The sequence below is a fragment of the Stegostoma tigrinum genome, chromosome 2 (assembly GCF_030684315.1).
Source record: "Stegostoma tigrinum isolate sSteTig4 chromosome 2, sSteTig4.hap1, whole genome shotgun sequence".
NCBI classification, from domain to species: Eukaryota; Metazoa; Chordata; class Chondrichthyes; order Orectolobiformes; family Stegostomatidae; genus Stegostoma; species Stegostoma tigrinum.
Window position 1 is genome coordinate 89,369,249 of NC_081355.1, and position 16,227 is coordinate 89,385,475.

Sequence of the window (16,227 nt, forward strand, 5' to 3'; positions counted from 1 at the left end):
TATACAGAACATGCTCTCTCTTAATCAGAGCCTGTTGTTAAGTAAATATTTGGCATTTCAAAGCTTTCAGGAGAGCTGGAAAGACACATTCAAAGCTATTATTGTTCTTTGCAAAACAAAACCTTGTGCCCTGATCAAGGGTGAATAAGTGCCAATAGTTGTTTTAGGCAAAAAATGAAAAGTTGGAAGTCACCTAGAATATTAAGTAAATATTACTATTTTAAGTTAGAAACTGTCACTCTGTACTCCTAAATGTACGGTTTTTAATTCCACATCTAAATGAATTCCACAAAATAGTACAAATTCTTCTGGTAGTTTAGGTTAAAAACTTGACATTATAATCTCTCGACTTCAGCCTTTTGTTGGGGTAAACTCTGCTCTTCTTACTTGGATGGTTTAGTTGTCTATGTCCTTCTAAATTCTGCACCAAAGAGAGACATGTCACCCATCAACCTTGCCATTGACCACAGTCTCTTCACAGAGAAAAGTGTGTTTAAGTACTTCTTTATTGCCATTACCAGTCCCACCCTCCCCTTCCTCCTTAGACAAATAATTAGTTACTGGAATCAAATCTCAACTTTATTTTTTTTAGTCTCAGTTGTTTATCATGCAGCATTTAAACTCTCTCCTCGTAGATAGTCATTACCTAGTGCTTACTGATTTAAATGTTACTTTAAAACTTTCCAGCGTAAGTTATGAATATTGTCTGGGTCTTGTTGCATATGAGGATCGGCTACTTCAGTATTTGAGGAATCATGAATGGGACTGAACATTGTGTAGTAAACATTCCCACTTGTTAGCTTGTAACGGAGGGAAGGTCGTTGAGGAAAAAGCTGCAAATGGTTGGGCTGAGGACATCTCCTTGAGGAAATCCTGCAGTCACGTTCAGAGAGGCTGATGCTCATAATAGTATTGGTAAAAACTGGCCATTGCACAGATCAAGTCCGATCTTCATTTGAGGACATCTTGTGTGCACTAACACCATGTGAAGTGGGATAGACTTAACAGACCTAACAGCTCAAAACTAGACATTCGTGATACTTAGGGCTTTAACAGCAGCAGAATTTATTCAAACGTAAGGTGTAACATTCTGGCGCAGCATAGTCATGAATCTTATTATGAAGTCAGTGGACCAGCTCTGATTTAACAGGTCATATAGGAATGCATACCAGGAGCCACCTCATGTGGCTAACCTTAACTACACACATGCTGAAAAGCAAAAACAGTTAAGATCTTAGTTGATATTATTGGATAGGTCAGATCGCAGACTGAAACCTGGCTTGATATTTTGTTTTGTTTTTAAACAAAATGGTTTCTCACACAAAGCAGAGTCTTCAGTATTACACGCTAAAAAATTAAACAAATTTCTTAACAAAAGAGATGATAAACTTTTAAGCAGACAGTAAAAATATAATCCAAAAATGTTCTGTTATAAATCGAAAAGAAAAACTGCTTTTGCATAGTCTACAAAATTGCCATTTATCCTGTCTTCACTTCAGAGTCCCTGTCTCTCTCAGCTTCATAGATTTAAATTATTTGTGACTTCATCTTCATCTGGAACAGCAGATAGCTTCTTGTTGGGCCTTGTAACACACCAGAGCTTAAAATGTATACAGCTTAATTCCAGACCAGAAGTGTCGGGACAATCACTAACTTTTTCCCCAAGGTTAATCCAGTTTCACTATATCCTTCCTGGGAACACTTGAAAACTAGCATCTTCATTCCAGAATTTCACAGCATTACCCAAAATGCAAAGGAAACAAAACTTTTTTTTAAATAAAAACTGAATCTGTGGGTATTTTCCTTAAACTTAAAACTCACTCTCCTATTTAAACCAAAGCCTCCTTGTCTTATTCAGTGGCAAAACTCTACAATGTTCAAAAATTCTAAAGCTTAGCCTCAAAAACTGTTTTAAAATAAAATGATTCGCAAGTATTTCTGGAGTTAATCGACTTCCAGATACACAGAAGAAGTTGCTAGCAAGCAAAATACTAATCTGACAATGAGTGATAATAAAAATAAGTCAAACGGTCTACAAAGTGAGGAAAAACAATCCCGCACAACTGTTCAGATCAAAAAATTCTGTCATGTCCAGTCATGAATGGCTGTTGACAAGCAACAAAGAAAAGGAGGTGGCTCTAAAAGCGCCCCCATCCTGCATGATGGTGAAGTTTAGAACATCAATGCAAAAGACAAAAGTATTTGGAACCTCCTTGAATCAGAAGTGTGAATTGGATTAATTATCACAACCTCGTGCTGAAATTCCCATTTTCATTTGTGCAATTATTTAGAACAACAACTTCAGTCAACAAATTATATTTTAAAAAAATAGTTGTAAACATTGATGCAAAGACTGTTAGCCCCGACTAAATTCCGGTAATAGTATTGAAGGCTTGTATTTCAGAACTATCCATGCCCTAGCCAAGTTGTTCCAGCACAGCCACAAATGAAAAATTGCTCAGGTATTTTTTTTAAAAAGGACAAATCCAATACAAGTATTACCACAGCATCAGTCTACTCTCAACCATCAGTAAACTGATGGTAGACATCATCAACATACTGTCAAGTGACTGTCAGCAACAGCCTGCATATCGCTGGTGAGTTTGGGTTCTGGTGGGTCACTTTGTTCTGGTTCTCAGCACAATCTTGGCATAACCATGAGCAGAAGTGTTGATTCCAGACAATGAGGCGAAAGTGGCTGACTTTTACAAAATAGCATTTGACAAATTTAAAGTCAGTGAGAATCAAGGAAAGCTCCCCACTGGTTGGAGTCATTCTTGCTCCATACTTTAGTCAGATTCAGGATCTAATCGGACCATGTCAAACAATGTTTGGCTTCAATTCCTTTTGACAAAATCATCTGTTACAAAGTCATAATCCATAGCCTTTCTCACACTTCTCTTTTATCTTCTTGCCTCCAAAAATAACTCATTACTTCACTTTAGAGGACTGAGAGCATTTTCAAATTGCTGTGCTGCAGCTTTATTTGCTTACCTCCCCCAACATTACCCCTATTGTCCTTAGGCATTTCCTTTAATAACCTTGATATCTGTTGTGAGTTCATCTTGCCCATGAATTCTGCTTTAGCATCATTTGGTACTTGACATTGTTTATGGTTTCCTCTCCTTCACAGCAATCTTCTTGCTTTTCAAAACCTTTTCATCCTCCTCGAAACAAATTACTCTTTATTCCTTTGACCTTGTAAACTATTAATCAATTACCAGTCTATTTTATTTCCCCTCAACTCCTTAAAATGTGTTGTTATGATTCAAGCCTATCCCCATTTTTGATACAACTACAAGTTCCCAAGCAGTTTTTGCCCATACCACAGCACTGGAATATTCGTCAGCGAAGATACAAATCACATTTTCTCCAATTGTCGCCATAGTGTTTTCTTTCCTTCCATGCTTCCTGAAACCTTTGAAACGAGTGATACTCTTTCAGCATCTATCACCCACCCCCAACTACATTTCTTAAGGCCATCACTGAATCTCTTTTAAAATGGTAAGATGCCATAGTCTTACCAGACCATAGAGCTGCTGTCTTGTTAGAAATGATGGATGGTGATTTAACCTTAGGTTTACAACGCTGAGGTGAGAAGTTTGTGTACAGAGTGAAGCCAACAGGATAGATTCACTACCCACACTGGCTGAGCTTATCATAAAGGATTCTACTTCTCAACTTCATCCCTTCCCAGAGATGAAATGACCATTATGTTCAGCCACCACCACCAGTTATCGCCCACTAAAGAGAGAGCAGTCCTAATGATCAGGTAGGACAATAGTGACTTTTTCCCTTTGTACCTCAGGTAGATGCCAGTGAGATTTGTTGTTGGGCAAGTTAGTCATTACACTAATTAGTGTAATCTATGCCAATGAACCAATGCCCCGGAAGCCATGTATCCTGTCATATCTTGAGTCCAGCTCCCAACCCTATTGGTCTCCATCATAAAAAGGCCATTTATGTTTCTGCAGCACCATGTCAACCATCTACCACTGAAACCATATATCAAACCTTGACTGCTTCCACTTGGACTGTTCCAATTCTTTCTTAATCAGCTTCCAGTGCTGCAGCCTCCGTTACCTATAGCTCATCTGAACGTGCTTATTGGATCCAAGCTTGCATCAGTTCCTACTTGTCAATCACTCTATCCTTATTTGAGGCTGCTCAATTAAATCAACAATTCTAATTTAATTCTCATCTTTGTTGAAATGCTTACATGTTTCATTCCTCAATTTCTGAAAACTCCAATCGTGCTCCCTTTGTTCAACTATTGACAGCCACACCCAGACCCCATGATTTTTGGAATCAGGAATGACCTTTCAATATTAGATAAATGTGAGGTGCTGCATTTTGGAAAGGCAAATCTGGGCAGAATTTAGACACTTAATGGTAAGATCCTGGGGAGTGTTGCTGAACGAGAGACCTTTGAAGGTAGGTTCATAGTTCCTTGAAAGTGGAGTCACAGGCAGACAAGATGGTGAAGAAGGTGTTTGGTACACTTGCCTTTAGTGGTCAGTGCTTTGAGTATAGGGGTTGGGAGGTCATGTTGCGGCTGTACAGGACATTGGTTAGGACACTTTTGAAATACTACATGCAATTTTGGTCTCTCTGCAATAGGAAAGATGTTGTGAAACTTTAAAGGGTTCAGAAAAGATTTACAAAGATATTACCAGGGTTAGAGGGTTTCAGCAAGAGAGAGAGGCTGAATAGTCTGGGGCTTTATTCCCAGGGGCATCAGAGACAGAAGGGGGTGACCTTTCAAAGGTTTATAAAATCATGAGGGCATGGATAAGGTATTTTCTCTGGGGTGGGGAGTCCAAAACAAGAGTTTAAGGTGAGAAGGAAAAGATTTAAAAGGGACCTAAGGGGAAACTTTTTCATGCAGATGGTGGTGTATGTATGGAATGAGCTGCCGGAGGAAGTGGTGGAGGCTGGTACAATTGCAACATGTAAAAAGCATCTGGATGGGTATATGAATAGGAAGGATTTAGAGGAGTATGTACCAAATGCTGGCAAATGGGACTAGATTTATTTAGGATATCTGTCAGTGTGGACGAGTTGGACCAAAGGGCTTGTTTTCATGCTGTACATCTCTATGACTGTCCCCTCTCCTTCAACCCACTGCCGCCCCCACCCTCCACTCTGATTGGGGTATGACAACAAATATGGTTTGCAGTAAGAAAATATATGCATGCATTTGGACTTTTGCAACAGAGAAGTAAACATTATTACTCTATTTACCCACGTAGACAAATAACCTTCGTTGATTCTTTAAATCCTCAGTTTAGAATTGGAGAAAATAATCAGTGTCTACAATGGCTTGCGATATTTACAATGGCTTATCAATGTTGCTCCATCGTAATGTGACATTATTGCGATTGAAGGAGTTCCTTCAAGTACGAACTACAGTCTCTTTACCATTTAGGGCATAACTAATCATCCAACAAATTTCTCTCATTCCTATTATCCAAAATGCAATCTTAAGACCATCATGACCATTTTGTTTTAAAATTTTGCCATGAAAATATATTAGTGGGTATGAACCACATTTGCTGCAGATACTAAATGGCACAGTCATCTAAATTGTTTCCAAACACTTTAAACCGTAAAATATTCTGACATAGACAAATGAACATTTCACTCTTTTTCACTACTGCACAATCTTCTAGCCATTCACAGGAACAGTAACTTCTGATGAGCTGCGATTAACCTAAACCTATACATATCTAAGAATTGGTATATTCTATCACCTTACTTCTTTCAAGTTTGCCTTAACATCCACCTGTTTGATTCAGTTTTTGGTCATACTTCCTCATTTTTCTTTCTTTGGATTCACATACATTTAAGTCTAATTTTAAGCAGCATGGGACTTGAATTAGCAGCCTCCTTCCTAATTTCCAGCATGTCATGGCCACAATGAAATACTTCGGGTTGTGGGAAATCAGTGTGCAGTATTAGAAATTAGGTACCAAAGTCACAGTCTTAGAAACAGACCCTTTGATCAAGCAATCTATTGATACCTAAATGTTATTCAATTACTTTCGCTGATAAATAACCAAATTCAATTGTTGATTTCTAATTTGTTTATATTTAATGAATGTTCATTTAGGCACGACTTGATTATATTTAGAGTCATAGAGCAGTACAGCATGGAAACAGACTCTTCAGTCCAAATCATCCATGTCAGATGTCCTAAATTAATCTAGTTGCATTTGCCAGCATTTGACTTATATCCCTGTAAACCCATCCTACTCATATACCCATCCAGATACCATTTAAATGTTGTAATTATATCAGATTCCATCACTTTGTCGGCAGCTCATTCCATACACGCACCATCCTCTGTGTAGAAAAAACAATTGCCCCTTAGGTCCCTTTTAAAACTTTCCCCTCACCTTAAAACTATACTTTCATGTTTTGGACTCCCACACTCTGGGGGGAAAAGACCCTAGCTATTCACCCTATCCATGTCCCTCATGTTTATAATCCTGTATAAAGTCGTGATCAGACCTCGAGGTGCACATTAGTCAGTATCATATAGGATTTGGTTCTGCTGCCTCCGTAAGACCTCTGTACCACCATATGAGGTAGCTCACACAGGCAGTCTATGTCATTTCCAAAAATCAAACAATTTACATTCATCTTTAAAGGAAGTTCCGATTTTAGGCTCTGGCAAGTTGAGTGACTCAGTCAATCAGTACAAAGAAACTGAACAGTTTAAGCTTCAGTTATTGTGGAATGCATGGCAAGTAGCACAATTGTTATGAACAACACACAAATGCGGGTGCTGTAGATCTGAAACAAACATAAAACAGAAATTGCTGGAAAAGCTCTGGGAGCGTTTGTGGAGAGATGACAAAATTAACGAGTTTCATGTTCAATGACCCTTCTTCAGAACTAGCAGAGTTGGTATTTCTGGTAATGACAGGCAGACGAAGGATTCTTAATACTAAGCCAGAGAACGAGCAGCTAGATAGATGATATTGGGGACTATGAATAATTGAAAACGTATTGGCTGTACCAAAGCAACCCGTTTCGTGACAGCACCAGCGGTTGTGGCGGTAGGTATTGGACCAGTTATCGTTCCTCCAGCTTATCTTGAGCTTTCCTGGAGCACTGCAGCAGGGCTAAGATAGAAATGTGGTCTCTTCTATACCGGGCAGACGAAATATTGACTGGATGATTGCTTTGCAGAACACTTACGTTCTGTCTGTAAAAATGACCTCAAGCTTCCAATTGCGTGCTACTTGAATGTGCCACCATGTTCCCATATTAACATTTCTGTCTCAGACCTGTTGCAGTGTTTCAGCAAAGATGGAGGTACAATACATCTCCCACTTACGCACATTTGATATACACTAAATTTTTGAACCAGGACACCACACTCATAGGTGCCTGAAACTGCTACTTTAGTAACACAGACAGTGCCTGCATTTATGGTTCTCTTCCTTAATTCTGTATATTCTAGAAAGGTTCCTGCTGACTGGAAGATGGCAAAAGTAACTCTACTATTTAAGAAAGGAGGAGGAGGGAGTGTGGAGAATTACAGACTTGTAAATCTGATGTCTCATAGAAAGTTGTTAAATTTATAATAAGGTATGTGACAACTAAATATTTAGAGAAGAATGGCAACATTGGACATGATCAACAGGAATTCTGAGAGGAAAATCATGTTTGAAAAACTTGGAGTTTATTGAGATGTTAACTGTAGCATAGGGAAAAGAGAACCAGTGAAAGTGGTGAATTTTGCAACGACGTGCCAATTCCACATCACACTCCAATGTCTGGGGGATCTGCATTAGCTCCTCCCATGGATAATATTCAAGTTTATTTGTTTTATTTCTGAGGTAAATGTTTTTTGGGGGGGGTTTGCTGATTTGATCCTCTGCACCGTGTTCCTGTTGATGGAGCCATGCTGAAGCATGATGCCGATGTTGTCCTATTTCTGGCTCCATGTGATGTGTTGCCCTCATTCCCACTGAATATATTCAGTTGCAGCTTATCTTTCCAAATCTTGGAAATGGTCCTGGCCATTACTGTCAATACATTGTAAGTCTCCGATTATGGGGCCACAGCCTTTGCTGATGTTTGGAGATAGCAAGAACTGCCAATGTTGGAGTCAGAGTCAACACAGTGTGGAGCTGGAGGAACACAGTTGGCCAGGCAGCAAGGGAGCAGGAAAGTCAATGTTTCGTGACAGGCCCCTTCGTCAAAATTTGTTGATGTTTCCTTTGTTTCTGTGCACTTTTTCTTAAAAAAAGTAACAAAAGTTAATTCTAAGTATGTAATAATTATTATCCCCATTTTAAATTCTTTTGCTCCATCATACCTTCTAAACTGCAGGACCGCTTCCACCTTTCCATGTTGACGCAGGCTACTTCGTGTATTTAACAGTAACAAATGATGTGATAGACTCCTCTGGGTGGCAGTCTAACTCCTGTCCAATACCTTGTACATGTCTGTTTTTGGGTCCCCTGCACATGTTGGCATTGGGGTTCTGATTTGTCATCATGGTTACCCACCACAGTGGCCCACTTCTAAATTCTTTTCAAGATCTACACATAGGACTTTCCATCCCAATGAACTGATTTCGTGTTATTTTGACTATCTTTCCCTTTATGTCCAATACCTTCCCAACCTCATCTTCTGATGCTGCCCATTACTCTCATAATTTCCAAAATCCTGATCTCAAAATCACCAGAAGCACCCTCCCCCACCTTTTTGCATTATATTGATGAATCAGTCAGTGTTTCGTCCTACTCCTTCCCTGAATTGGAAAACATCAACAAGTTTACTTCAATTTCAACCTGTCTCTCATCTTCATATGGTCTATTTCTGACACTTTCTTGACGGTAGCTCAGTGGTTAGCACTGCTACCTCACAGCACCAGGGACCTAGGTTCAATTCCACCCTCAGGCAACTGTGTGGAGTTTGCACATTCTCCCCATGTCTGCATGGGTTTCTACTGGGTGGTCCAGGTTGCCTGTAATGTCCAGGGGTGTGTAAGGTTTAGGAAGCTAAAATCAAACAGGGCCCGTGAAGAATATAAGGAGAGCAGGGAATTAGGAGGGCATAAAGGGGCCATGAAATGACCTTGGCAAATGGATTAATGGGAACCCCGAGGCATTATACATTAAAAACAAGAGGGTAACTGGGGAGAAGGTAGCAGGGAACTTGGGCTTGGAGGCAGAGAATGTGGGTGAGATCCTAAATGAGTACTTTGCATCAGTATTCGCCCATGGAAAGGATACATGGAGAACAGTGAGATTTGTGTGGAGCATGTTAATATTAGGGCATTTTGAGATCAAGGACGAAGTGGTGTTAGATCTCTTGAAGAGCATTCAGGTGGATAAGCCCCCAGAGCTCAGTGGTATCTACCCCTGGTTATTGAGAGAGGCAAGAGGGGAGATTGCTGGAGCCTTGACCAACATCTTTGTATTGTCAATAAAAACTGAAAGAAATGCAGATTCTATAAAACAGGAACAAAAACAGAAGTTGCTGGAAAAGCTCAGCAGGTCTGGCAGCATCTGTGAAGAAAAATCAGAGTTAATGTTTTGAATCTGGTTCTGAGGAAGGGTCACTAGACCTGAAATGTTAACTCTGATTTTTCTTCACAGAGCTTTTCCGGCAACTTCTGTTTTTGATATCTATCCTTGCTAGCCAGTGGAGAGGTCCCAGAAGAGTGGCGAGTAGCTAATGTTCCTCTGTTCAAGAAGGGAATTAGGGATAATCCAGGAAACTACAAACCAATGAGTCTCACATCCACAGTTGGGAAGGTATTGGAGGGAATTCTTAGGGATAGGTTTTTAACAAATTTGGAAAAGCTTGGCCTAATTAGGGACAGTCATCATGGCTTTGTGCAGGCAGGATATGACTTGTTAGCTCGATTGAATTTTTTGAGGAGGTGATGAAGATGATTGATGAGGATAGAACAGTGGATGGTGTTTACATGGATTTTAGTAAGGTTTTCCACGAGGTCCTTCATGGAAGGCTCAACCAGAAGATTAAGAAGCATGGGATCCATGGCGACTTGGCTGCGTGGATTCAGAATTGACTTGCCCATAGAAGAAGAGAATGTTGGCGAATAGTTGTGTTCCGTAGGGATCCATACTAGGATCTCTTCTTTTTGTGATCTATATAAATGACTTAAATGAAAATATGGATGGGTGGGCTAGTAAGTTTGCAGATAATACAAAGATCAATAGAGTTATCCATAGTGTGGAAGGTTATCGTAGCATGGAGTGGAATATAGATCAGTTGCAGATATGGATAGAGAAATGGCAGATGGAATTTAATCCAGGTAAGTGTGAGCTGCTGCACTTTGGAAGATCAAATGTTAAGGAAAAATGTACAATTAATGTTAGGACTCTGAACAGCATCGATGTACAGAAAGGTCTTGGTGTCCAAGTTCATTGCTCCTTGGAAGTAGCCACGCAAGTAGGTCAGGTGGTTAAAAAGACACATGGCATGCTTGCCTTTATTGGTCGGGGAATTGAGATCGAGAGTCAGGATGTCATGTTGCAGCTTTATAAGACTTTGGTCAGACCACATTTAGAGTATTGCTTCCAGTTCTGGTCGCCACATTATAGAAAGGATGTGGAGGCTTTGGAGAGGGTATAGAAGAGGTTTACCAGGATAGTGCCTAGATTAGAGGGTATGAGCAATAAGGAGAGGTGAGATAAACTTGGGTTATTTTCGCTGCGCAGTGTCAGTTGAGGTAAGACTTGACAGAAATCTGTAAAATAAGGAGATGTATAGATAGGGTTGATGGTCAGAATCTTTTTCCTAGAGTTGAAATGCATGCATTTAAGGTTCGAGGGAGAAAGTTCAAAGGAGATGAGAGGGGCAAGTTTTTTTACACAGAGTGGTAGGAGTCTGGAATGCAGTGTCAGGGGTGGTGGTGGAAACAGATACCATAGTGGCATTTAAAGGACTTTAGATAAGCACATGATATGGTCCAAAGCAGGCAGAAGGGATGAGTTTCATTTAGTGTCAAAAGGTCCTTTCCTGTGCTGTATAGTTCTGTGTTCTCTGTGAAAAATAGGCAGATAATGGGTTTGTTCATAGTAGGCCAAGCAAGAAGAAAAGCTAGATAGGTGATAATGTAGATGTAGTAGTTGAAAATGGGTTGTTTGTATTGAAAACAACCCATTTATGACAAAACCTGGGGTTGTGGGAGCAGGTAATGATGTTCATGTTCTTAAATTTAATAATTTAATGTTGAGTCCTGAAGGCTGGGAGATGTGGTGTACCTCCATCTTTGCTGAAACACTGCAACAGGTCTGAGACAGAAATGTTAATATGGGAACATGGTGGCACATTCAAGTAGCACGCAATTGGAAGCTTGAGGTCATTTTTACAGACAGAACGTAAGTGTTCTGCAAAGCAATCATCCAGTCAATATTTCGTCTGCCCGGTATAGAAGAGACCACATTTCTATCTTAGCCCTGCTGCAGTGCTCCAGGAAAGCTCAAGATAAGCTGGAGGAACGATAACTGGTCTATTACCTACCGCCACAACCGCTGGTGCTGTCACGAAACGGGTTGCTTTGGTACAGCCAATACGTTTTCAATTATTCATAGTCCCCAATATCATCTATCTAGCTGCTCGTTCTCTGGCTTAGTATTAAGAATCCTTTGTCTACCTGTCATTACCAGAAATACCAACTCTGCTAGTTCTGAAGAAGGGTCACTGAACTCGAAACTCGTTAATTTTCTTATCTCTCCACAGACGCTTCCAGAGCTTTTCCAGCAATTTCTGTTTTACGTTTGTTTCAGATCTACAGCACCCGCCGCATGTGTGTATTTCATTTGATCGAAATAATAGGTGCTTTGTCTTATTTCTCTGCTATCATTGCCAGGAGCTTGTCCCTCTTGCCCAAGACTACTTTTCTGATGAAGGGTCTAGGCCCGAAACGTCAGCTTTTGTGCTCCTGAGATGCTGCTTGGCCTGCTGTGTTCATCCAGCTTCACACTTTGTTATCTTGGATTCTCCAGCATCTGCAGTTCCCATTATCTCCGACTACATTTCCCAGACTCCCCGTCTGAGGACCTCGGGCCTCCCTTCACACCGACTTGCCGACCACCTGAACCGCACAGACCGGACCGCAGCGACGGGAAGGAGATGGATTATTAGAAGAAGAGAGGAAACACAACACGCAGACACCCAGCGCCATCGGTAGTAAGACAGGATCAAAGCGGCCGCCTATAGTAGAGGTGGAGCCTGGCCAGGACCCCGTGTGTTTCTGGCGGTTGGTGGAAGCGGCGCGAGGGCGGCGCAGCGGGTAAAGGATGTGGGGGTTGCGGAGTTTGGGAGTGGGAGGGCAGCGGTGTGTGGATATGATTGGGGGCAGGAGAGGGGTACGGGTGTGGGGTTGTGTGGGAACAACCGAAGCCAGACACCCCGCCTCTCTTTGCCCCGCGGTGCTGCTGAGCCGGTTCGGTGTGTTGTTGGACTGTGGTGGCGCGGCCCGAGTGGGCCCCTTGCTGATTGTGGGGTTGGCGGGGGGGGACTGATTCCCTTTTCCACAAGACCCCGGTTGCCCTAAAATAATAAAAACAAACAGAAAATGCAACCAGGTTTGCAGCGAGAGAGAGAGAGCGAGCGATCTTAGTTAATATTTCATGTCCCTGATCTTGCATCAGTTGATGTATTGCTTGAAAGATTGTTTTTCTCCTGTGGTCCATGGGTTGATAAGAACTTTATAAAGTGGATTTAATATCATTGGCATTCCCCCACCACCGCACAAACATTTTCTGAGTCCATATACCTCGGCTAGACAAAAGACTTTTGGAATACCGTACGTTTTCTGTTCTCACTCCGTAAATTTTGTGCAGGTTCGATCAGCAAAACTGAAGTCGTCTTTGTGTGGGACAGCAAGTTTAAATTAGGTGAATTTTGTGGAACTGATTTAAAAATAAAGAAACTGTTGGAGAAACTCCTATCAGGCCAGGCAGCATCCGTGGAGAGAGAACGAGAGTTAACGTTTCGAATCTGTTCCGAAGAAACTGGACTTGAAACTTTGACTTTGTTTCTTTTCTACAGATGTTGCCAGATCTGAGTTAGTCCAGAACTTTGTTTTTATTTCAGATCCCCAGCATCTGCAGTATTTTCGTTTCTTTTTATATTTGTGAAACCAGTATTTATTCTAATGGATGTATAAACTTGTAATCTGATCAGGTCAGTAAGCGACACTGATACTGCATCTTGGAATAATGTGCTTAAGGATATGATTGTTTTTCTCTTGTGATCCATGGGTTAGCGAGAACTTAATAAACGGATGTTGTATCATTACAAGTTGTGGGACTGCTCAGCACTGATTGTCTTGGACATCTGAAAACAAAACAATGGAGATAATCATATCAGATGGAATTTGGAGAAATAAAAGTCAGTCCAGATTTCAGGTGTATGGTAGCTCCTCAGGACTGAAAGCTAGTACATATGAAGGGGAAAACCCACATTGAACAGTCTGTCGTGCGTTTGGTGGAATACTAGGAGATGGTTAAGGAATAGAAGTGGTATTCAAGAGTGACTCAGGAAACATTGTGATGGTCTTCCCATTGTAGGGCAACCCACTTACGAGCAGTAAATACAATACAGTAAAATGGAGAAAGCATATGTAGATTGTTAAATCTCAGGAGTGTATGGGACATTGTACTGTCGTGTTGGAAGAGATGTTGTTTTTCCTCTTTTGTTTTGCATGAAAAGGTGCTGTGGTTTGGAAAGCAATACAGGCAGACCCAGGGTTGCGAACAGGTTCCATTCTGGGGTCTATTCACAAGTCAATTTGATCGCCAGTCAGAGAACAAAGCAGGACAATGGAAAACAGCCATTCACACATACAAGGAAGTGTTTGCATATCAAGTCTTTAAAAATTTAAAACCATGTATGGGATTGCATTCATAAGTACCTCCACGACCCACTTACTTACTTAGTATGATATATTGGTCATTGTGTTGGCACACTACTTGTCAGGATATAGTTTGTTCGTGCTTTTAATCAAATCGACTTTGTATCTGTGTCTCCAATTATGTTTTATAATTTTCACTACAGTTTTCCTCATGTAAGTCTGAAACATGTGCTCTAGTTGATGTTTTCAAATCAGCCTGTTCACAGATGTTGTTATTGGATTTGAACCCAAAACTCCTGGCTCAGAGCTAGGAGCTCTATCGCTGCGCCACAACAGCCCACTGGCTCTGGGTGCGGTACAGGAAATCCTCTGAGAGCACCCCAAAAAGTGAGGTTTGAAAGGCCGTTAGATTATTCTGGTTTTATTGTCACACGTATTTTACAGTAAGAATATAACAATACTGTGAAAAGCTTTCATTTGTTGCTATGATATGGTGCCATTTTGAATTATTTAAGAAAACAAAAGAGAGATATAGCTTGGAGAGTCCATCAGTCCTGAGCCAGCTTATCACCATCAACAACGCCTGTGCTGCCATCTCCCTGCCACTGCTTTGCTGCCATCTACACTGAATTATGGAGGTAGAAGCATCATTACAAATTTTGACCCTTTCCTTGCTGTGTGATACTCACTGTTTGGTAGAGTAACCAAATTATTCAGTTAAATCCTAAGTTTAGTTTTAGATTGTCCTATATCTTTACACAGGCATTTGGTATATGTTTATACCAAGTAAGCTTGGTGTTGATACACATTCATTTTTCTGGGTTTTATTCCAGGGTGTCCACTTTTTGTTTTAATTCTTCAATTTTAACTTAAAGCCAAATGCTGCCAGTCAAAATTTGATGTGTTTATATTTTGTTTCAATTTTTATTTTTGATAGCTCCAAGTAAAATTAAATAACAAATTAAATGGTTTGATATATGATTTTTGTTCATGCACTAGGGATTTGTGGTAGGCTTATGTCTAGAGTGGAAAGCATAATGGAATAGTAATTTTCATAGAAACCTAGAAAGTGGGAACATGAGTCGGTCATTCAGCCCTTTGAGCTGGCTCTGCCATTGAATATAATCATGGCTCATTATCTAACACTGTACCCTGGCCCCACTTTCTCCCTGTACCCTTTGATCTTTAATTAGCCCTAAGAACTATATCTAACTCCTTGAAGACATTTAATGTTTTGATTTCACCTGCTTTCTGTGGTGGAGAATTTCACAGGCTCACCACAGGAAGAAATTTCTTCTCCTCTCAGCCCTAAGTGGCTTATAAAATGTGAGGCTGGATGAACACAGCAGGCCAAGCAGCATCTCAGGAGCACAAAAGCTGACGTTTCGGGCCTAGACCCTTCATCAGAGAGGGGGATGGGGGGAGGGAACTGGAATAAATAGGGAGAGAGGGGGAGGCGGACCGAAGATGGAGAGTAAAGAAGATAGGTGGGGAGAGTGTAGGTGGGGAGGTAGGGAGGGGATAGGTCAGTCCAGGGAAGACGGACAGGTCAAGGAGGTGGGATGAGGTTAGTAGGTAGCTGGGGGTGCGGCTTGGGGTGGGAGGAAGGGATGGGTGAGAGGAAGAACCGGTTAGGGAGGCAGAGACAGGTTGGACTGGTTTTGGGATGCAGTGGGTGGGGGGGAAGAGCTGGGCTGGTTGTGTGGTGCAGTGGGGGGAGGGGACGAACTGGGCTGGTTGAGGGATGCAGTAGGGGAAGGGGAGATTTTGAAACTGGATAAGTCCACATTGAAGTCCTTCCCCCACTGCATCCCTAAACCAGCCCAGTTCATCCCCTCCCCCCACTGCACCACACAACCAGCCCAGCTCTTCCCCCCCCCACCCACTGCATCCCAAAACCAGTCCAACCTGTCTCTGCCTCCCTAACCGGTTCTTCCTCTCACCCATCCCTTCCTCCCACCCCAAGCCGCACCCCCAGCTACCTACTAACCTCATCCCACCTCCTTGACCTGTCCGTCTTCCCTGGACTGACCTATCCCCTCCCTACCTCCCCACCTACACCCTCTCCACCTATCTTCTTTACTCTCCATCTTCGGTCCGCCTCCCCCTCTCTCCCTATTTATTCCAGTTCCCTCCCCCCATCCCCCTCTCTGATGAAGGGTCTAGGCCCGAAACGTCAGCTTTTGTGCTCCTGAGATGCTGCTTGGCCTGCTGTGTTCATCCAGCCTCACATTTTATTATCTTGGAATCTCCAGCATTTGCAGTTCCCATTATCCCTAAGTGGCTTATCCCTGGTTCTGGACTCCCTGGTCATTGGGACCATCCTTGCTCTGTTTACCCTACTGGTCCTATTCATATTTGATAAGTTTTTATGA

The 16,227-nt window shown here is 41.6% G+C and overlaps 1 protein-coding gene across 4 annotated transcripts in view; it reads left to right on the forward strand.

Moving 5' to 3' along the window:
• The first annotated feature begins 12,178 nt into the window (after positions 1-12,178).
• tex10 (testis expressed 10) overlaps positions 12,179-16,227 on the forward strand; it is a 94,029-nt gene continuing 89,980 nt past the window's right edge. For 3 of the 4 annotated variants that reach the window (XM_059655385.1, XM_059655402.1, XM_059655397.1), the window contains exon 1: positions 12,179-12,286. The gene's annotated coding sequence lies outside the window, so the exon portion shown is untranslated. Of the gene's footprint in view, positions 12,287-12,874; positions 12,894-16,227 lie in introns of those variants that run through there. The other variant, XM_059655389.1, reaches the window with a different exon arrangement.